Source organism: Pongo pygmaeus, chromosome 4, assembly GCF_028885625.2.
Source record: "Pongo pygmaeus isolate AG05252 chromosome 4, NHGRI_mPonPyg2-v2.0_pri, whole genome shotgun sequence".
Classification (NCBI taxonomy): Eukaryota; Metazoa; Chordata; class Mammalia; order Primates; family Hominidae; genus Pongo; species Pongo pygmaeus.
Genome location: NC_072377.2, coordinates 148966846 through 148989977, shown reverse-complemented (window position 1 = coordinate 148989977; position 23132 = coordinate 148966846). Strand labels below are relative to the sequence as shown.

At 38.0% G+C, this 23132-nt stretch overlaps 1 protein-coding gene and 1 pseudogene across 4 annotated transcripts in view; both read right to left on the bottom strand.

Moving 5' to 3' along the window:
• Positions 1-23132, bottom strand: part of KCTD16 (potassium channel tetramerization domain containing 16) — a 325798-nt gene that overhangs the window by 44125 nt on the left and 258541 nt on the right. The gene's annotated exons all lie outside the window — the stretch shown is intronic.
• LOC129037102 (cyclin-dependent kinases regulatory subunit 1-like) lies at positions 3443-18099 on the bottom strand (annotated as a pseudogene).

The following is a 23132-nucleotide window of genomic DNA, read 5'->3' as shown; positions in this document are numbered from 1 at the left end:
TAGAGGTTCCTTGCCAAAAAGGAAAAAACAACAACAACAAAAAAAACAGGGACTTCCACTTTTATCCCTAGTATCCCTAGTACCTAGTATAGAGCAAAGGTGTCACTCAAAGAGCAGGTCTCCATGCTTAACCACCTTAGCTGTGGTTCTATAAAGTCAAAGAGATCCCAGCTCTACCTGAGGGAGCTGAACTTAAGTGAAACAGAGAGTGGAGAGTTTGATACCTAAGAGTGTTGTCAAAAACAATGGATATCTTGGTGAAGAATGATTAAGAAGAGGCTGGTAACTCCAAAACAAGCAGAATTACAGAGCAACCAGAAAATAAGTCAAAATAATCAAAGGAAGGAAGGAAAGAAGGGAGGGAGGCAGAAAGGGAGGGAGGGAGAAAAGAAGGAAGGAAAAGTTGGAAGGAGGGAGGGAAGGAGGGAAAGAAAGAGATAAATAGAAAGAAAGGCAGAAAGAATGACAGAAAGAAAGAAAGAAGAAAGAAAAGAGAAAAGAAAAGAAAAAGAATGAGAGCCAAGAAGAGCCTTCTTAATATTACAGTCAACTCTGCTAGTCACAAGGCTGTGGCATCTGGTAGTCACAAGGCTGTGGCATGTGCTAGGAAGCATCCACTCAGAAGCAATCAGAGAAAAGATTTAGGACAGAATCAAAGCATGTCCAAAGCTTCACTCAGACACATCAACAGAAGCTGAAACCTTGCTAGCACAAAGGGCTTAAACACTACTTCTGACAAAATACTGGAAGACTAATAAGCTATTTTGATCCAAGGGCAGTAACAAAAACCAATACTACTAGCAATGAAGAGGGGTATTTTGTAATGATAAAAGGATCAATCCATCAGGAAAATCTAACAAATTTGAACATATAAATTTAAATTTAACAAAAGATGTGCAAGTCTTGTACACTAAAAACTATATTGTTGAAAGAAATTAAAAATATTAAACTTTTTTTAAATGTTGAAATGTTCATGAATAGAAGACAATACTTTTAAAATGACAGTATTCTGCAAGTCAATCTACAGATTCAATGCAATCTCCAACAAAAATCCCAGATTTTTTTTTTTTGCAGAAATTGACAAGATGATCTTAACATTTATGTAGAAATGGAAGGGATACAAAATTGCTGAAAGAAATCTTAAAAAAAAAAACAAATTTAGAGAACTCATACATCCTGATTTCAAAATTTACTACAAAGCTACTACTATAATCAAGACAGTGTGGTACTACATAAGGATAGACATATAAAGAAATAAAATACGACTGAGAATTCAGAAGTAAAACCTTATATCTATAGTCACTGATTCTCAGTACGAGTACCAAGATAACTCAATAAGAAAAGAATAGTATTTTCAACAGATTGTGTTGGGACAACTGGATATCCACATGCATAAGAATGAAGTTGGAGTCTGACCTCATATCATAAACAAAAAGTAATTTAAAATATCGTTGTGCACATGTACCCTAAAACTTAAAGTATAATAAGAATAAAATTAAAAAAAAATAAATCACAGACCTAAATGTAAGAGCTAAAAATAACAACTCTTAGAAGAAAACAAAAGTAAATCTTTTTGTCTTTGGGTTAGCCACCAATGGTTTCTTAGATATGGCACTAAAAGCACAAGCAACAGAATGAGAAAATAGATAAACTGCATCAAAATTAGCAACTTTGTGCTGCAAATGATATCACTGAGAAAATGAAAAAGAAAACCCATGGAATTGGAGAAAATACTCACACAAGATACATCTGATAAGGGATTTATATCCAGAATATATAAAGAACTCACAACTCAATAAAAAATATAAATAACCCAATTAAAAATGAACAAAGGATCCGAATAGATCCAAATATCTACAGATAGTCAATAAACACATCAAAAAATACTCAACATTCATTCTCAGCAAACTATCGCAAGGACAAAAAACCAAACACCTCATGTTCTCACTCATAGGTGGTAATTGAACAATGAGAACACATGGACACAGGAAGGGGAACATCACACACTGGGGACTGTTGTGGGGTTGGGGGAGCGGGGAGGGATAGCATTAGGAGATATACCTAATGCTAAATGACGAGTTAATTGGTGCAGCACACCAAATGGCACATGTATACATATGTAACAAACCTGCACGTTGTGCACATGTACCCTAAAACTTAAAGTATAATAATAATAAAATAAAATAAAAAAAACTCAACATTATTCATCATTAGAGAAATGCAAATCAAAACCACAGTGAGATTTTTTTTTTTTTTCAGTGGAGATAGGACCTCATTATATCGCCCAAGCTGGTCTTGAACTCCTGACCTCAAGGAATCCTCCTGCCTTGGCCTCCAAAATGCTGGGATTACTGGTGTGAGCTGCTGAACCATGCCACAGTGAAATATTACTTCACACCTACTAGAATGGCTAGGCTATCAAAAAGTCATATAATAATAAGTACTAATGAGGATGTGAAGAAATTGGAACTCTTAGGCTTTGGAGGTGAAATGTGAAGTGGTGCTGGCAATTTGGAAAACAGTTTTCAGTTCATCAAAAAGTAAAACATAGAGTTACCATATGACACAGCAATTCCACTTCTATTTTCTGCAGAAAATACAAAGGACGATGGGGCATAGTGAATTGTATCATGCATTTGCAATCAGCCACATCCAAACTGTGAGAAACTCCATAGTTCAAACAGCCTGTGTTTTCAACAGATACATTTTAAGACAAAATGATGAGGGATAAGTATAAAACTGTCAAGGAAATGTTTAGTATAAAAGTTGGTGTGGTGGACAAAGGGGTTGTGTTTGAAATGTGGTGCACAGAAGGGGCTTCCAGAATGTCTAACCGAGTTCTATTTTCTGACCTGGTCATGGTTAGGTTACAAGATGTTTGTCTTAGAATAATTCATTAAGTAATGCATTTTGCTCTGTGACATTTTCTGCGTCTGTTGTTGGTGGGCTTTTTTAAATACTTTTTTTTTTTTAGATTATGAAAACTTTCTCTTTAATCAAGGATTTTAACATGAACAGACTTCTTGAATAATATGGAAAGTTTCCAATATATTGAAACATAAATCCACAAGTCACCATACATACAACACCCGGCAGGAAAAAACAAAAACAGCAAGTTTACACGATGCCTGTAACAGCCATGATCTTAATCTCAGATGCTTCCTCCATCTACCAAGTGTGTTCTGGATACAGAGCACACCGTGGCTTCTGGGGTCACACTCAGCTGAGGCTGTGGCCCACAGAGCACTCGTCTCTCTGGGTTGTGGTGGTGGTGGCTCTACTGAAGAAGCAAAACTGTTAGCAGCACATTCAAAAAGCGTGTTGAACATCTTTTAAATATCAAAGTGAGAAACAAGAAGGCAAAATAATAGTGTTATCAGAAAGATGTTAGGAAGCAAGGACAGCTGTGTAAAGCTCGAGGCTGGAAGGTGGCTTGCCAACTTCATTTATCTGGCTTCTTGGGTAGCGGGCACTGGAATAGTAAGATGTGAGGCTCTGGTTCATGGATCATATAATGGACTCATCCCTGACTCTGCTGAACGCCAAGATTCCTCCATTCAGATTCAGACTCTGCTGAACTCCAAGATTCCTCCATTCAGATTCATGTGGGTTTTAGGGATCAGCTTGGCTATGTCCTTGGGCAACATGACATGCCAATACTCAAACCCCTCGTCATTGTATTTCTCCAAATAGTAAATTTATTTGTGCGATATGATCGCTGCGTCTGCAAGCTTTCAGCCCCACACTGCCAACATCCAAGCAACTCCCAGCAGCACCAAATATTTTTTAATGAATTAAATAAATAATTGCTCTGGAAGTAGTGTGGGGAAGAGATTTTGAATTTCAGTAAGATAAGATTAAAACCAGGAAAAAAAAACCAGATGAAATTAGAATCAGGAAGGAACATGTGCAAGACACAGAGGAAGTTAGGAATATATATGAAGCTTCCTAAGAGGAAAATTAATAGAATTTGGTGACTAACCGAATAAGGTGAGTGAGGAAGAGGTAGAAGATGGTGACTTACAGGCTTTTTGGCTCAGATCAACATGAGTCAAAAAACACAGGATAAGTACATCCTTTCTCTCACCCCTTGACAAGCTTTGACTATTGATTTTCCCTGTCCAGTGGCCATTCTTCCTTGGTCTAGCAACAGAAAACATACTTTCCTTAGCAACCCATTCTCAGTCCATAGGCTTCAAGTGGCTGTCTCCACCTGTGTCTAAGGAGAGCTGGAGAGGCCAGTGACCCAGCCTATGTTTTCAAAAGATACAGAGCATCCTGCATCAACCACAGTGATTGATGCAGGTATGAGAACATGACCCAAGCTAGGCTTATTGGAATTGAGTGGATGAGCCCATCTCCTTTCAAAGCTCTAGGTTTATTACTGCGGCTACTATGAAATAGGAACTTGTCTAGGAGTGATACCCACACAGCAGAAAACAGAGTGGAGACAGATGCACAGAGTCCACACGTATGCTCATACAGAGTGTTAACGACATTGATTTAGTTTCTGGATCCAGGCAGGCCTGAAGACAGTCTATTCCTGTGCTTTTCAGCTATGTGTGAGTCATTATATTCCAATTTTTCCTTTAAAAGCAGATTGAATAAGATTTCTGTCAATTACAAATGAAAATATCTTGACCAATGCAGGATCAAGGAACATTGTACTGTTTCCAGACTTACTCATATACATAGTCTAGTGCTGGCTAATAGAAATATAATGTGAACCACACATCTAATTTTAAGTTTTCTAGTAGCTGCATTAAAAAAAAGTAAAAATAAGTGCATAAAATTAATTTTACGAATATATTGTATTTAACCTAATATACATAAAATCATTTCACACGTAATCAATATTTTAAAAATTATTACTTTACATCTCTTTTGTAATGTAAAGCACATTTCTAAGTCTTTGAAATCTACTGAACAGTTTAAACTTAAAACATCTCAATTTAGAATAGCCGCATTTCAAGTGTCCAATAGCCACATGCAGCTATTGTAATGAGCAGCAAAGATCTAAGCCATTTCCTACCTTTTCCCAGCAAAGTCTGCCTTCTCTTGAGTCCTATTGCTAGTATCCCAGAATTGACAGGTACGTTAAAAGTCGTATGGTCAACCCTCTCATTTTATAGGTAAAGAAAATAATAATGATTTATATGAATGAAAGTAAGTTAGTTTCAGAGCTGGAATTCATTAAAAAAATTAGGAAAAATAACGGCTAGATATTGAATAGTTACTACCCATAAATGTTGATATTGGCTTGTTTGTTAGGTTTTGTGTTTGTGTTTGGCTATCCAGTATTAACGCTTTCCTATCTGGGGAAATTAATAATATTAATAGATAATATCTAGTGAGTATATCATATGTCAGATACTATTTTGAGAACTTGACAAATATTGACTCATTCAATCCTCAGAGTGACCCTAATGAGGTAAGTATCTTAATCCTCATTTATCTATGAAGAACAAATAAATGAAGACATGGGACTGGGATTTGAACCTAGGGCTTTTGGATCCTGAATCCACACTATTAACCCATCCATTACTCCTGCCCCGTGGTCTTGCTGAATGCAGCAACATGTTTCCCATTGCAGAGGCCCAATGAGACATTTACTCCTTCTCCCTGCTCTCTGGCAGCTTGGGTACTTAACTCAGGCTTGGTGAGTTGATCACTCCCAGAAATTCACACCTGAGGGAGATGATGCAAATGCAAAAGATATATGAGAATTTGTTCATCATGGAGGACAGCAGCCGGGACACCTGAGTCAGATCATACCTGTGGCCTAGCCTCTTGAGGACCTGAATTCCTGCCTGTCTTCCAAAACCGAATCTACAGTTTCCTGGTTTTCTGTGAAGTCCTGATGTCCTTTCAATAACATTCTTTTTGCTTAAAACTTCCAGAGTCCATTTTTATTATCAACAACCAAGAATGTTGATTAATACCAGTAGTACACATTATTATAGTCATTTTACACAAAAAGAAACTTAATCCTTAAAAAGTAAAACACTTTTGCTTCGGCCGGGCCTGGTAGCTCACAACTATAATCCCAGCACTTTGGGAGGCTGAGGTGGGAGGATCATGAGGTCAGGAGTTTGAGACCAGCCTGACCAACACGGTGAAACCTCATCTCTACTAAAAATACAAACATTAGCTGGGCGTGATGGCATGCTCCTGTAATCCCAGCTACTCAGGGGGCTGAGGCAGAAGAATCGCTTGAACCCGGGAGGCAGGGGTTGCAGTGAGCCAAGATAGCACCACTGTACTCCAGCCTGGGCAACAAGAGCAATACTCCGTCTCAAAAAAAAAAAAAAAAAAAGTTAAACACTTTTCCCAATATTTTCTAGGAAGTAGTTGGCAAAACTGGAATGTGGACACAGGCCTAGTAGGTAGTCTCCAACTACCTGCTATTCCGGACTAGAATCTAGGTCTCCTGAACCCAGAATCCTTTTTCTTTCCATGAGGCCAATCCTCCAAGCCATGAACAATAGCCTTACAAAATGAGGTCAAAGGGTTAAAATAAAGTGAACAGTGTTTTACATGGTCCCTAAAAATTAAATCCTAAGGAGTGTATGCTTAACACTGTTACAGTGCCATGAAAGAGGTATTTAGGGCACCAGATCATATTAATCATAATAAGTAGTTAGAAGTCAATCCCATCTGCCACTATGCCAGGTCTGCCTGCCCCAAAGTGTAAACATTTATTAAGTCCCACAGGATTTAGCTTTAGCCCAACAGAGAGGAATAAAAGAATTGAGACTTGGACAGTTTCCACTTTGTAGTCACATCTGCACAACAGGTCACCTAGTTAAAACTAAAGTGTTTCCCACAGGGAGCTAGAAAGAGCAGCTCTATAAATATGCTCCTACAAGCACAACTGTTCTTTGCCCCTTTGGTGTGTGGACGGCTGAAAGCAGTGTACCAGAAAATGCTGGAGAATGGACTCTAGGCCAGTAAAATAGCAGAGAAATACTGAAGTACTGAATGTAGGACAGAGGAGACAATATAACAGTTACAGAATTCTTGGAGAATGGCATCAGAATAAAACTACACAGACACACACACACACACACACACAGGAAAGCACACACACACACACACACACAGAGCACACAAAAACAACCACCACCACAAAACGAAATCACCTCTACCAAGGATGGCAAAAGCATAAAGAGAAGGAAATTATCTGATACTATTAAAAGCAGTGTAAATAACCCCAACTTCTTTGAAAGACAATTGGCAATATTTATCAACATTTTAAATACATGGGTCCTTTGCCCTAGCAATCCCATTTCCGGTAATATAGAATAGTATATGTGCAAGAATATTTATTGCAGAATTTTGTTTGTAATGTCTAATAATGGCAATAAAGACAATATTCCTTAAAAGAGACCGATACTTATAGTATGTTCACATTTTGAAATATAAAACATACTTTGAAAAAGAATGAGGTAGTTCTATATTTAAAAACATGAAGTGATATTCATGATAAACTGGTGTAGGGAAAACCAAGTGGCTGAATAACATAGTAGATAGATTAAACCAACAGATACACACAGTGATCTGGAAAGACATTGCTATCAGCAACTTATTCAGATCTCACAACAAATCTATGGGTGATACTACTGTTATTTTTTATTTATAGATAAACAAATGAAGCAATTTACAGAAAGGTAAAAAGCCTTAGCTAAGGTCATAGCTCTTCAATAAAATGGAGTGGGTAATGGGGCTATCAGGGCTTTTAAAATATAATCCACTTTGTTTTATATTTTTCTTGAATGAACTGTAATTTTTTATGTAGCTAAAAAGGATCACAAAAACTTTTTTAAGAAACAATAAAAACCATGGACCCATGGGTTCTTGACATTTGCCTCTGGCCACTTCCCCTTCTAAACTTCACAGCATATCTTCTAGCTCCCTTCCTCATGTGCCTTCCTCTTCCACTTTGAAGTGACAGAAAGAACTCAGCTCCTCTTGCTTCCACAGAGAGATATTTCCACCATCTGATAGCCTTCATCATTAGGAAATAAGCATTCATATTAAGACCAGTGATTCCTTGGCTCCCACAATGTTGTCTCCCACAATGTCACAATTGTATTTGTGCTACAGGAAAGAAAAGTGTTTCACATGACCTATTCAGTGATAATAACCACCTCTATGATCCAGCTGTATTATGACATATTTTAGATACTGATTAGGCCAATATTCTAATCACTTCAACAAGAATGAAGGAGTAGGCTTTGGATGATTGTTTTAAAACATCATTAGGTTTGTCCAGTTATAATCAATTCCTTTGTATCATACCAAAAGTGTATAATGTATAACATTACATGAAAACTGATGGAAAAACATGGTAAGTATTAATAAATGAGATGAAGTACAGAACCAATGGAGCCTAATTTTCCCTCCCTCTGGCCTTTTAAAAGGATTGCCATAATCTATATGAGCAGTAGTATCCCATGAGTTACACACCCCTCCCTCATTCAGGATCCTCATACTGAATATTATGATGTCTATGAATATTATTATGTCCCTCTGTGAAATACAATTAATTTAGCTATTAATTCATCAACTAAAAGCACGTGACTACCTCTAATATCTAGTAAAGGTAAATCGTTTCCTAGCTTGGGAGTAGACTTCCAGTTCTAAAATGAGAGACAAAAACCACCCAGAAAGGTAAATCTTCCCACATGGTCAGCTCAGTCTTCAAGGTTAATTACGTCCGAACAATAAAGATTTAACAACCCTAGAGATAAGCTGACTGTAACAGGTGAGTAATCTCCCAGCTCAGACTGGCTCAGTGGATCCTTTAGTTTCATTGAAGAAAGCAATTAGCATTCAGTGTGCTGGGAAGTGGGAAACAGTTTCACAGATTAGTAGAGCTGAGGGCTCTGTCTGCTGGTGAAGTTGGTGTGTGGCAAGAACCACTTCTTGAGTTCTTTCTGGGCCAGCATAATCAGTGGCTGATAATATAATACACAGGGGCAGCTGCCTCACAGAATGCATTATTGGAAAACCCTGATGGCAGTGACTATAACAACAACAAAAGATATATACCACCACGTTGTTTTTCACAAGCAAAAGAGTATGATGTAGTATTTAGAGCAGAAAAACAAGGCTTTAAGGACTTCAAACATCGTCATTATTGTAGACACATTAACTCCACCAGGCATGTAAGAAGGACAGGTGATAATGCCAGAGGTCAAAAACAAATGGTTGAGAAACTTCATTTGGCCTGCATACATGTTTTGTTTGGTAAGCATTTTGCCTAAATCTCAAAAAATTGGTCATTTTAAAAAAAATCAGATGTTATGTGAAAATCTAGAATTACAGTTTTTCTTGAAAAAATCAGAAAATCCGGTGCCTCTGGACTACCATGGATTCATGTAGCAATTGTCTTAAGGGGAGTAACGGCTGGGCCTCTAAGTCCCATTCACTACAGTCTGTGCCACTCCATATTGCCTCATGACACCAGGGATGACCATCAGTTGCAGTTTATCGCTGCACTTGACCTGTTATTTTCTAATAACAGAGAAAGAGTCCTCTCTTCTCAGGTCCCTATCCAAAGCTAGAAAACAGAAGGTGGCCAAAAAAGCCAAGTGATTTATTTGTATTTTTTTTACTCCTGACCTCCTACACTTACTAGTCTGGCTTCTGTAGGTATTTCCGTTTCTGATGCCTACTGTGACAGGTAAGAAGATAGAAGAGCAGGCTTTCAAAGTCCCACAGACTTAGGTACAAACCTGGTTCTGCCACTTAATATTGTTTGGTCTTGAATAAATCATTTAACCTCTCCGCTAATCTATTATCCCATGAATAAAATAGAAACAACTTTGGCAATGATGTCTACCTCCTATGTCAACTGTGAAGATTAAATATATGTGTATTAAAAATTAAAAATATGTTTATTAAAAGATTTAAAATGTGTGTGTGTATGCATACATATACACATATATAGGTAGCTGGTACATAAAACAAACATAAAAAGTCGTAAATAAAAAAGAAAGTCTAGGGCAATTCAGGAAAATTTGGCATTCACAGAAGAAATAATAAAATTACATTAGCAGAGGAAAGCAATTTGTTTGGGTAAGCTGAATAGTTTTATCAGTACTCTGTTTTTCCCTGATATACACACACACACACACACACTTAGTGTTTTGTTTTTGTCTTTGCCACTGGAATATGAATCTGATCCAATATAAGTCATTCTTTCTTGCCTAGGTGTACCACTGCCATGTTATGGTCATTGATATATAAAGTGTTTTCCAAAGATATCATTTCAACAAGTCCTGATAACATATGTGTGCTCGAAAAAGTTTGCTAAAAATGTTACAAAAGACAATTTCCAGTTCTACTGGCCACTAGCTAGGTGACTTTGAGAAATTTACTTCTCTGAATCTGTTTCTTCATCTATAAAATGGGTATAATAATTGTTTCTTAAAGGGTTGTAGTGAGGCTTACTTGGCACAATGTTTGTAAGCACTTATTAATGTTCCTAGCACATAAAAGGAGCTAAACACTAGTAATCCCATTTACCTTCCTTCTAGTGATTAATTTGAAAAGTATCCTTCTCAGATTAAAAAGGAAAAAAGATAATATTGGTTTCATTTTAAAATGAAAATCAGAGTAAGTCAAACCCCAGTGAAATGGCATGAAGACCTAAATGTATGTATTGCCAAACAGCATCTGTTTGCAAGATGCATTAGAATAGTGGAAAAAGAAGAAAGTACCACATCATCTATTTAATTTTTACTGAATTATAGAGTACACATAGCTGTTTTCATTGTATTAGAAAATGAGTGCTTAAAATGATTTACATATTGAAAAACGTCATAGAGGAAATTTAGTTGTGATTCCTAAGACACATGGTTTGGTGTTAACATTTTCCATTACTTTTTATATTATGGTATGCAATACTCTTCAAAATGTTTATAAGCCCAGGCAATTTTTCCATGAATCATTAACATACAAATAATTCAAGTTATTGAGTGCATGTATTATCTATTTTGTACATAGTATTGTGTCGGAATAAAACAAGTAAAATACGATCTTTGTCTCCCACTGCCAACCCTCTAGTGCAATGTTTCTTAAACTATGCTGCTGGAACCACCTGCATCAGAATCACTAGAAGAGGGCTTTAATAATGCAGATTTCTTGGCTCCTCTCACAGACTCAGGGACCAAAAATTTTGTGATGTGGACCTGGCAATCTGCATTTAAACACATTCCAGGCAATTTGTGTGCACTCAAAGACTTAAGGGCCACTCATCTATTAAAATCAACTGAGTTAAAGAGCCAAACTTGATTCCATTAGTAAGCTGTGCACTGGTGAATTATTTAACTACATACTAGAATATGAAAAGCACTACAGCTGACATAGACTTTAAGTCGGTCGTTCAATACCTCATTGTATTTGTGAAGAAGCTAAAGCAAGTCTTTTCATCTTGCTCAAGTTACTACGTAACACAATTATTATCATACTGAAGTAAAACATATGATCAGTTATTTAAAAAAGAACAATTTCTGATTTTCTTTTACTGAATGGACTAAACGTGTTAAATGGATATGTAGGTAGGCTATTACCTGCTAGTTAGTTTTGACAGAGGCAACTTCATTTAAATATGCAATGAGTTTTTATCTAATTTCTCAATTCATAATTAGCGGTATTTTAGCATCCTGATAAAGCACCATTGCATTTAATCTCAAGGGTCCTTAATCTGGAATTCATGATCATGGAGAGCTTTCTTGGGGCTATACATTTGGTCTTCAGGAGGACCATGGAACCCCTGAAACTGTATGCAAAATATGGAATATTTATGTTATTTAGGATAAGGGTCTGTGGCTATTATTAGATTCTCAAGGAGGCTTATGCATTAAAAAATAGCTGCACAGCACTATAAAATGAAAGACTAGGACAGCAATGTGCAGAAAACTCATTCCAGGGATGTTGCCAGTGAAAATTGAGAGACCTTCTGTTTGGTTGGAGAGATGGGAGGCTGGATCAGTATCCTCACACTCTTTCCCAGGGGGGTAAAAAATGCATCATCTGTCACATGGAAAAATCCTGGCAAACTAATTCCCACTAAAGCACTAACGACAGATGATGGCTTAACATGTTACCTGTCTCATTGCTTGAATTCTTTCCCACTGAATCCAGACAAAACCCTTCTCACTGCTAATTGATCAGAATTGGCACATGTGGCAAAACAATTTGCCATCCCTAATTTAATTCAATCTCTCTCATTTTAGCAATGAGGAACTTGAGGTCCAGAGAGGTGAATTGACTTGCCTGAGGCCACATAGCAAGTTGGTGTCAGAGCCTGGCCCAGAAGCCAACTCTTTTGGCTCCTACTAAAATGCATCTGCCACAGGCAAACTCACAAGCACAGAGAACTCATCTTCCCTCACACCACCTGAACTTTACCCCACTCCTTTCCTTATCATTCTATCCTCCTGTTCTCTGCCATCTTGATTTGACAGCAATTCCCATTTCAAATTTCTCATATTTTTTATTTTTAAAAAATAATGGATTTTGTCTGTGTAATATAAAATGAAACTCATTAGTTAGTGCAAGATAAGTATGCTTGCCAAGTTGGAAGGGAAAATGAGGTCTCTGTTGTTGATTTGCTTTGTTAAGAAAAAACAATGACCACACAAGGGCTTACACAGGTACAATGCCCCTGAAGATATCATATAGATTCAGCTAGCTTGCACATTCATATTGTACCACCTATTCTTTTCCCATGACTATAATTCCAGTCATCTTCTAGCCTCATACATTGTTGTCCTATAAAAAGCTAGGTCTATCTGCTCTCTGCTCAGCCCATTTTCTTCTTTTTCCTTTCTATTTCTCCTCCTTTCCTTCTTTTCAATTTTTTTTCACCTTTTGCTTTGGTGTTTAGATTTAAAGGTATTTATGATAATGTCTGAGTTCCCTGACAGGATGTAAGTTCCTTGGCGGCACTGTATATTCCTGTCTGCCTTGTTCACCTTTGTATTACTTATTTTAGTTCAGTTGTTGCTCAGGGAGAGTTTGCCCAATATCACTCCTCACTCATAATACCAACTTTTCTAGTAATAGTTTCTTTTCTTAAGGAATAGCTTCTTTCTGACTCTAAACATTTGGCCCTCATGATAATGCCAATCATGGTACTGCATCCCCAGCCAAGGATAGGTGTATGACTCAGACCTTGCCAATCATAGCCTACCATTTCCCTATGCTGCATGATTGGTTAAAAAGAGGTATGTGATCCAACCTGGTCCAGAGTTCTTCCCAAGATACCTTAAATTGAGCTCTCAGAGAAAATTCTGTATCTTGGGTGGCTCAAATAAAATGGTGTTAGTTCACTACCTGAACTACCTGAGCTCATGTTCTCTGCTGCTTAGGGAGGTACTTCCTGTAGCTAGAGAAAATTAATGCAACTTACAGAGGGAAAAGCAGCCATAGGGAACTCAGCTGCCTTGTTTATTCTGCAAGCCATGCCAGTATCCTCCCAATCTTTTGCTTAAGCTTGTCTAAGGTGGATTTTTGACACTTCCAACTGAAAAATACTGACAAATGCATTCATAATGCTTTGTCCCAAATCAGTGCTTGATAAAGATTTACTGAGGGATTTTTATTCAAAATCAATCTATTCCACTTTTCTCATTACTGTTTCCTTAGATTTCAACTTCCTGCCTGCCCAACCCCTGTCTTCTTTATTGTTTTCTCCTTTGGGAGTAGCTCTTTTTACTGCCACCTGCTACAGATATGTTCACGCAAGGTATCAGCAGGTAGGAAGCAGCAGAACACACAATCTTGAAAGACATTTTAGGAAAGTAAGAAATATTATTCTCGTCAACTGATGTTAAAAAACAAAAGTTGGAGAAAAGAAGAGAAATACATTGCATTCAGCTTAAGAACACCCAAAACAATTATTAAGGAACAGTATCTGCTCTTCTTAAATATTTTCTTCCCAACCTTGACTGTTGACAACTCAATCTTCCACTGCACTCTGTCACTGGTGTGTTTCTTCATCTTCACAGGCACCCTGGGAGTGTACCTCCCTCTGGAGGACACCACCTTTTGGCTTTAGCTTCCTGGACTGACTTCCCCTGCTATATCCCAATGATGTAGTAGTAGGGCTTGAAAACAATATTGCTTATTATTCACAGAGTACATAAAGAATGACTTGCCTTGAAGTTTAAAGATAAGGTAATCCTTGTAAAATGACAATTTGATTTAAGTCATTCACTCAGGCAAACATGGTTCCTGCAACACCTTGACAAAACCACATAAGAATTAAAGGTCTTGTGATGGATGAGGGAGCAAGGTCTAACTGGTGTTTTAATAAATGTATTCTGACTTCGTAATCTACCTAGATTTATCAACAGAAAATTCCCCTGTCTAAATCAAATTACCAAGTTATGGTATAAAAGAATGACAAATGTCTTGTAATTGGCTGTTATACAAGTGCTGGCATCAGAGAGACAAACAGGATATTGGTGTCTAGAGTTGTTTTCAAGATGCGGATTAACAGACAAGCAACAGCAAAGAATGGCTTATCACCATTTTATCTATTTCCAATGTTCTTGAGTTAGAATATGTAACAATGCATACTCAAACTAAGGAAGGTGTACCTGGTGTACAGAGTTTTGAGGCATATTGCCAGCTAAGTCTTTGTCCTTCTATGGGGTGTAACAAAGGGAGAAGGACTCTATCTATAAATGGAGCATGCACAGCCTTTCTGCAGCCACAAGTCAAGGGCTATGAAGGGAAAGAGGTCAAATTCTTTGAGTTCTTACTCTGTGAAAGATACTGTGCTAAGCTATTTCAATAATCACAACCTGTTGCTGGGGTAGTTATTATTACCTTAATTATACTGATAAATGAACTATACAAGATTGAGACTGGGTAACCTAATCCAATTCACAAACTAGCAAATGGAGTAACCTTTCCATTTTTTTAATATTCCTAATCTGAAGCCAGATTTATTTAATTTCAAAGTCTATGTTATTTCCACTGGAGCTATATCTTAGCTGCAGGAGTATAATCTAAGACAGTTATTCTCAATCTTGGCTGTGTCTTAGAATCACCTGGAAGTCACCCAGGCTGTACTCCATACCAATTAAATCATCATCTCTGGGGATGATAGCAGGAATCTGTGTTTCTTAAAATGCCATAGGTGACTTGAAGATGCAGACAAATTTGTGAACCAGTCATCCAAGATGTATCTTCTCTCCTTCAATTTTTTTAAAAAGAAATAGCTGATATCAGATTCAAGAGGGCACAAGATTTTGGATGTATCAGAAAATATAAGGAGAAAACATTTGAGGAGAGTTTGGGTCCCTCCTCAGAGAATGTAACACAATAGGGGTTCTGGAGAGTAATTAAAGAGTATATGACTCTGAGTCTCCAAAAAGTGAGGTCACTGGAAGGTAGAAAAGGAGCCCAGAAAATAAAGTAGGAATGTCTATTGAATTTGATTGAGGCTAGCCCTTGATGCTAACAACTGAATCCTGAGTAGAAGATCAAGATACTCAGTCCCCCTTAATTCAAACCAGCAACCTCATTTAAGCTGGAAGTTTATTCCAACTTCTTTATCCTGAAACATTTTCTCCCAAAGTGTCTGGGTAATATTATTTGCAATCCCATTTCCTAGAACCTAGATCTCCTCTGCTACCAAGCATACTCAGCTACATTCTCCCATTGTGCAACAGCTAACCTTATTATAAATTTGGCCAAAGCGTTCCAGGAAGAGGGAACAGAGAATACGAAAGACCTAAAGTGGGAATAAGTGTAGCATACATAGGGGACAGAAAAATGGCCAATGGAAAAAGTAATATGGTTTGAATGTCTTCTCCAAAACTCATGCTGAAATTTAATTGTCATTATGACAGTATTAAGAGGTTGGAAATGTAAGAGGTGATTAAGTATGAGGAATCCACCCTTATCAATGGATTAATGGCATTATCAAGGGGGTGGGTTAGTTACAATAGGAGTGGGCTCTTGATAAAAAAGATAAATTCAGTTCCCATCCTGTCTCTTTTTCTCGTGCACTTGCTTGTGCTATGATACCTCCCTTGATGGTATGATCCTCCCCAGATGCTGGTGTCATGCTCCTGGACTTTCCAACTTTCAGAATCATGAGCCAAATAAACTTATTTTTTTTTTATAAATTACTCAGTCTGTAGTACTCTGTTACAGCAGCAGAAAACAAGCTAAGCCAGAAAATTGGTACTGAGAAATGGAGCTAATACTATTTTTAAAAAAACACCTGAAAATGTAGAAATGGCTTTGGAACTGGGTAATGGGCAGAATCTGGAAGAATTTTAGAGGAGCAGGCTAGAAAAATCCTGTATTTTTGCAAATGAAGTATTAAGGGTGATTCTGGTGAGAGCTCAATAGGAGAGACAAGCTGTAGGGAAAGTCTTTTTAGAGATTACTTAAGTGGTCGTGATCAGAATGCTAGTAGAAATATCCACAGTAAAGGCTGTTCTGATGATGTCTCAAATGGAAGTGAGGAACAAGGTATTGGAAACTGGAATAAAAGCCATCCTGGTTATATAGTTGGAAAGACTTTGGTTGAATTGTGCCGATGCCCTAGGGCTTGATAGAATGCAGAACTTGGGAATGATAAACTAGGACATCTGACAGAAGAAATATCTGAGCAGCAATTCATTCATTCTGCTGTGTGGCTGGTTTTAGCTGCATACAGTGAGATGCAAGAAAAAAGAAATGACTTAATTAAATTTATCAATAAAAGAGAAGCAGAACAGAAATATTTGGAAATTTTTAATCTGGCCATGTGAAGAGTGAAAGGTGTATTTAGGAGAGCAAACTAATAATGTGGCAAGGGACAAAGAGATTAGTATGAATAGAAAGAATCAGTTACTATTCAAGACAATGGGAGAAAGACCTTAAAAAAGTCAGTTCAAAGATCTCTGAGGCTGCCTCTCACATAACAGGTCCAGAGCTCTAGGAGGGCAGAATAGTTTCACATGATGGGCCCAAGGTGCTCTTCGTAAGCTCACTGCCCAGGGCCTCCTTGGGACTCTGTTCCTTGCATTCCAGCACAGTGCTTCTTTTGCCTCAGTCATGGCTCAAGTGAGTCCAGATGTGGTACATGCTGCTACTCCAGAAGGTAGAAGCCGTAAGTCTTGGCAACATCCATGTGGTGCTAATTCTTCAGTCTTACAGAATGCAAGAGTAGTGGAGGTATGTCTACCTCCACCTAGATTTCACAGGATATTGTGGATTCCTTAGAGGTCCAGGCAGAAACTTGCAGGAGTAGAGTCACCATAGAGAGTCCCTATGAAGACAATGTCTAGTGGAACCATGAGATTCAGGCCCTTCAGAGACCCCAGTACTCTAGGTCCACCAGTGTGCAGCTCCAGCCTAGGAAATCTGCAGGCAGAAGACTCCAACCTGAGAGAGCTGCTGGGTGGGATGAGCCCAACAAGGCTATAGGCCTGTGGCTTTGGGGAACCAATCTGTACCCCAGGAAAGAGGACATGGAGTCAAAGGACATTATTCTCTAGCTTTAGATTTATTGAGTTTTAAACTTACTTGGGATCAGTTACCTCTTTCTTCTTGCCTATTTCTCCCTTTTGGAGAGTGTGAATGCCTATCCTATGCCTGATCTAGTATTGTATTTCTGCAGTAGATTACTTGTTTCATAGGTTCACAGCAGGAAGAAATTTGCCTCAAGATGAATCATGCCTTGAGTCTCACCTATATCTGTTTCAGATGAGACTGTGGACTTTGGACTTGCGCCTTGATGCTTGAATGAGTTAAGATTTGGGGGCTATTGGAATACAATAGATGTATTTGTATGTGAGGATATAAGTTTTTGGGAGCCAGGGATGGAATGCTATGGTTTAAATGTCCCTTTCAAAACTTACAGGGAAATTTAATTGCCATTGTGACTATATTAAGAGGTGGGATCTATAGGCAATGAGGGATTTCCTCTCACTCTCATGAATGGATTTATGACTTTATCGGGGAGTGGCACAGAAGTGGGCTTTTGATAAAAGGCTCCCATCTTGTCTCTTGTCTAGTAGGCTCACTCACCTTGTGATGCTCTTCTGCCATGGAATCATCCTCACCAGACACCAAAGCCATGCTCTTGAATTTCTCAGCCTCTAGAATGATGAGTCAAATAAACTTCTACTGTTTTAAAGTTACTCAGTCTATTATATTCTAGTGTAACAGCAGAAAATGATCTAAGACAGAGTGGCCATAGCTGAGGTTGGAGAGGTGAGCAATAGCCAGTGCAAACTGCTTAAGGATCAAGGCCTTTAGATTTTGTTCTAATTCAGCTGGGAAGCCATCAGAGGATTGTGTACTTACTGATTTTCTATGATGCAGAAGAAGGTGAATCAGCTTGCCCACCCCACATGCCTGTGCAGAGATATCCTAGTCAATGCTGTTTAAATTTCCTGGGATAATTGACAACTGTAAAAACTAATCCTGGCTGACCATACACACTGGAAATTAACCCAGTTATGTTTCACTGGCCATTTAGAAGCTTCTTAGACCAATATAGTGAAGTATAAGAGCAGGTTTTAGGGCAGTAAATATTTAAAATGATAGGTCTGAGTTTAACATGTGTTTTCCTACCACTTACAGAGAAGCTTGATGTGGTAGAGAGTTCTGGACTTCAGAGTCAGAGTATCTGAGTTGCTGGGCCCAGCTCTGCCATGTACTATTTAAACTTTATCTAGCCTTTCATACTTCAGTATAAAGCATGGATGTCCAACCCTTTCAATGTGAGGACTTTCTTTGCTTATCTGTGGTGGTGGATATCATGAAAATTATGCACAGACCTTTTTTTTTCAGCTCATCAGCTGTCATTAGTATTCATGTATTTTATGTGTGGTCCAAGACAATTCTTTTTCCAATGTGGCCTAGGGAAGACAAAAGGTTGGACACTGGTGGATAAAGCATAATTCCCAGGGAATGGTTATTTATTACTTTTTTTCTCTTACCTCCTCATCCAGTCTCTCAGTGAATCCTGTTCATTTAATCTGTAGAATTAACTAAGAATCTACCTACTTGTCTCATCTCCACTGGGTTAGTTCAAGGTTTTTCCATCTTAGTTCAGGGTTTTCCCATCTTAGTTTCATTTACATTTTGTGCTAAATATTTTTATTGTTGTGAGAGGTTGTCCTGTGCATTGTAAGATACTTAGTAGTATTCCTGGTCTCTCCCTTCTAGATAGCAGTAGCAACCCCTTCCCAGTTATGACAACCAACAGTATCTAGACACATTGTCTAATGTATTTTTTGAAAGGGCTGGGGGATGGGAGGAATGACCTGACTGAGACCCATAACCTAGACTAAGAAGCCATTATCTCTCTCCTCTGTGCCTGTAATATTCTCTGACAGGTCTGATTGTCCCCTACAGTTCATTCTACACATAGTAGCCAGAGGAATATTTCAAAAGCATAAAATCAATTATGTCACTCCCTTGCTTAAAAGCTGGCTTCCCATGTTCCCTTAATAGAATCCTGACTCTACTGGAGCCCATGTAATCTTACATGACCGGTGCCTTTGCTCAATTCAAAGCTTATCATCTACCACTCCCTTCCTCAATCACTTCACTCTAGCAAAATTGGCCTTCCTTCTGTTCCTCAAACATTCCATGCTCATTCTCATACCAGGTCATTTGAACTTACAGTTCTCTCTGATGAGAATGCCATTCTCTTTCATTTTTCATATATGGCTCCATTTTGTCATTCAAGTGACTCAAATGTCACAATCTTAGGAGAATGATTAGTTGCTGCTTCATTATCTATCTTTGCTACTATGATGTAAGCTTATAAGAAAAAGGTCCTTGTTGGTCCTCCCCCTGTAGGTGCTCACTAAACACTTGCATAAACTACTGCATAAGGTTACTTTCACCACCTAACATCCACATGGGGTATATATTCATTTTTGTGATCTACTGTTTTCGCTTAGCACTAGACAAGGAGTATTTTGACATATCATTAGATATGCTTCTTAAACATGTTTTCATTTTAAATGGTAACATATTCTTCTACAGAATCCCATAGTCCCCTTAATAAATATCCAATTTTTGAGGATTAGATCATTTCTTTACTCTTTCATTATATAAACTCATTTACTGTCTATTCAGTAGACAAAGATGATGAGAAAATTTGACTTTTGCTGTTGTTCAATACTATCCCACATTTCCCCAACTAGACAACCAGAAATTAAACACATAGGGCTGTACTATTTGGAGACAGAGTTGAGATGGCTCTGTGCCAAGTAATAAGAATAAATAGCACTTGCTGAAAGTTTTCAGTACAGCCTGTTGTATTTTTCACACAAATAGGGGAGGACAAATACTTCTACTTGTGGATCTGTTTGAAATTTTTAAAATGTGGATGTTCTAAATTTCAAGATGCTTAAGAAAGTGAGAAGATGAATACATGGCACACCATTCCAATTCCCAAATCAACACACAATCAAACAGAAACATTTAGATGTAAATCAACAGCTTAGAAAGCCTGGTCCCTGATTCTCTTTGACAAATACTAGACCACAGCCTTGATGATTATCAGCTCAGCAAAGTTAATGGCATTCACTGGTTTTACATACTAAGCAGCCCAGAGTTTAGCCAGACAATTTGTTTCTAGTTTTGCATTCTCTGCTTTGTCACTCAGAAAGCAGAGACTATAGATGACATTTAAGAGTCAGAGTATGTGAAAAGTAGATGAGGGACATTGGTTGAAATTCTGTCAGGGAACTCATACCAAGTTTTTTATTAAAGTTCTACTGCACATGTAGACAAATATTTTCCTATCTAGGGCCTTTATGGCTAATTCAACATCCCATGCCTTTTAGTACAAATAAGGTAAGATGACCCAAATTCTATATGAGTTCTGTCCACTTGTTTTGGATGGCATTAGACTCTCCCCATCAGAGTGTCTCTTATTTACTTTCTCCCTGGATTCTAAGGGTTGACTTTGGTGTTTTCGAGAACAAGTCTATTCACATTCCTCATCTTTATCATTGTTCCTACAACCAATGTCCATGCTAGGTAAGCAAGTCCGGAATGTGCCCAAAGCTGCCAATCCTAGTATTGCTGGAGTAATTGTAACATCTGTGCAACAGTGGAGATAGTAGCCCTATCTTTGTCTCTCTGCTACACTCTGTCACCTAAGGCTTTGAAAAAACAAATTCCTTCAGCAGTGAGTCACTCTCTTACCCCACTGGCATTCAAACTGAGTCCAAGGAACCAGATGGAGTACTGATGGCATGATATTCTGTCTCGTTTCAAGTTCCAGGTACGCACAAAAACATTCTTCCTACTCCTTTATCCAATGCGCCGCAGTCTCCCTTATAAATCAACCCATGCAAGTAGATACCTGACTCCCCAGGACAATAGATTTACACATGGCCCAACTACAAAAACAAATTTGGACTCGGGGGAACCTTAATATAGGTCATAAATCACCTTTTTGCAGAGAGAAGTGGGGCCTGAGAGACTCACTTGATTTCACTTTGAGATTTTTTTTTTTGTTTTTTGTTTTGTTTTGTTTTGTCTGTATGATTTTGAGAATCTAACTCAGGAAATACTCACATTAAACCATTCAAAGTTAAGGACAAAAAACAAAATTTTTCGATTAAAAATAAGCAACCAAGACATGTCTATACTTGCCCTGTGGCCTGTCACATAACAGCTGGGAAAAGGTCTGGGAAAACAGAATAACAAAGTGAAGCTTAAAACCACTGAGGTAGAGAAGGAGCAGAAAGATGCTTGAGATGATAGAATAGAAAAGAGGCTAAAGCAGATTACATAAATCTGATTTCCTCTGCTCAAATTCCTTCTATTGGCTTTGAGATGACTTTCACCAAGCATGAAATTCACATTCGGAGGGCAATCCAAACCAATGCCATCAGAGAAGTTATTCTGAGGGTTATCTGTGAGCACAACACAGCGATTTTTGCCCCAGTCTCTCTCCTTTGATAGGTTTCCCAAGAATATTGACCTCCAGGATATGTTGAGGCTTACAGACAGGTATTTTCTCTTTGGTTTTATCAGAGATAAAGCAAAGGGTTGAGCCACATATATGCACCTATACATGATGCATTAGACCCTACCCAAAATGAAAATTAAAAGCAGTTCCCCTGACAAAGAACACCCAAACATGGATTCAATCCTCAGCCTCTATAAAAGAAGTACAGTTGTTCTATTGTAACCATGGCCTCTGAAGAGTAAAATCCATGAGCATACACACACACACACACACACACACACACTTAAATAAGTCACTTTGGACCCATCTTTGATTCCTGTTTCTTTCTTATCTCCCAGACCCAATCAGCCACCAAGTCTTGTCAATGTCACTTCCTTTATTGTTATTATTATTATTATACTTTAAGTTCTAGGGTACATGTGCACAACATGCAGGTTTGTCATATATGTAGACGTGTGCCATCACTTCCTAAATATCACCATAATCTGCCTCTTTCCTCTTTATCTCCGTTACTCTTGCCTTAGTTCAAACTGCATTCCCCAACCAGTAAACTGCTGAGGTAGAGGGCAGGGATGCTTCAAGTTATACTATAATGCACAGAACAGACTTTCACAACAAAAAATTATCCAGCCAAAAATAACGCTGAGATTGATGAACTCCACACTCGAACATAAACACCATGAGGAAGGGAATTTATCTTGCTTTCTGCTGTATCACCAGCATTGAGAACAGTACTTAGTACCTGATAGGTGCTCAAAATATTATTAAATACATAAATAAATGAATATAAGCCCATGGAAGAATTGTACAAAGTCATTTGCCTTCTGCTTCAGGAGTTCTTCCTAGGTTACTTCTTACCGAGTGCTTCTGACTCATCAGTTATCCTGATTACTTCGATCTATGTTTGCTAGTTCTGTGGTCATAATTGCAAAAGGCTATAAGCTCTCCTATGCGACAGGGTAGTCATTAGCCATAGGTGGCTATCTAATTTAAATTAAATTACTTAAAATTAGATAAAATAAAAACTTCAGTCTATTCTTCATGAGCATTTCAAGTGTTCCATAGCCATATGTAGTCAGTGTCTACCGCATTAAATAGGATAGGTATATTTCCACTTCTGCAGAAAAGTACTACTGGAAAGTGCTGGTCTATAGGTATCAAGTGGATT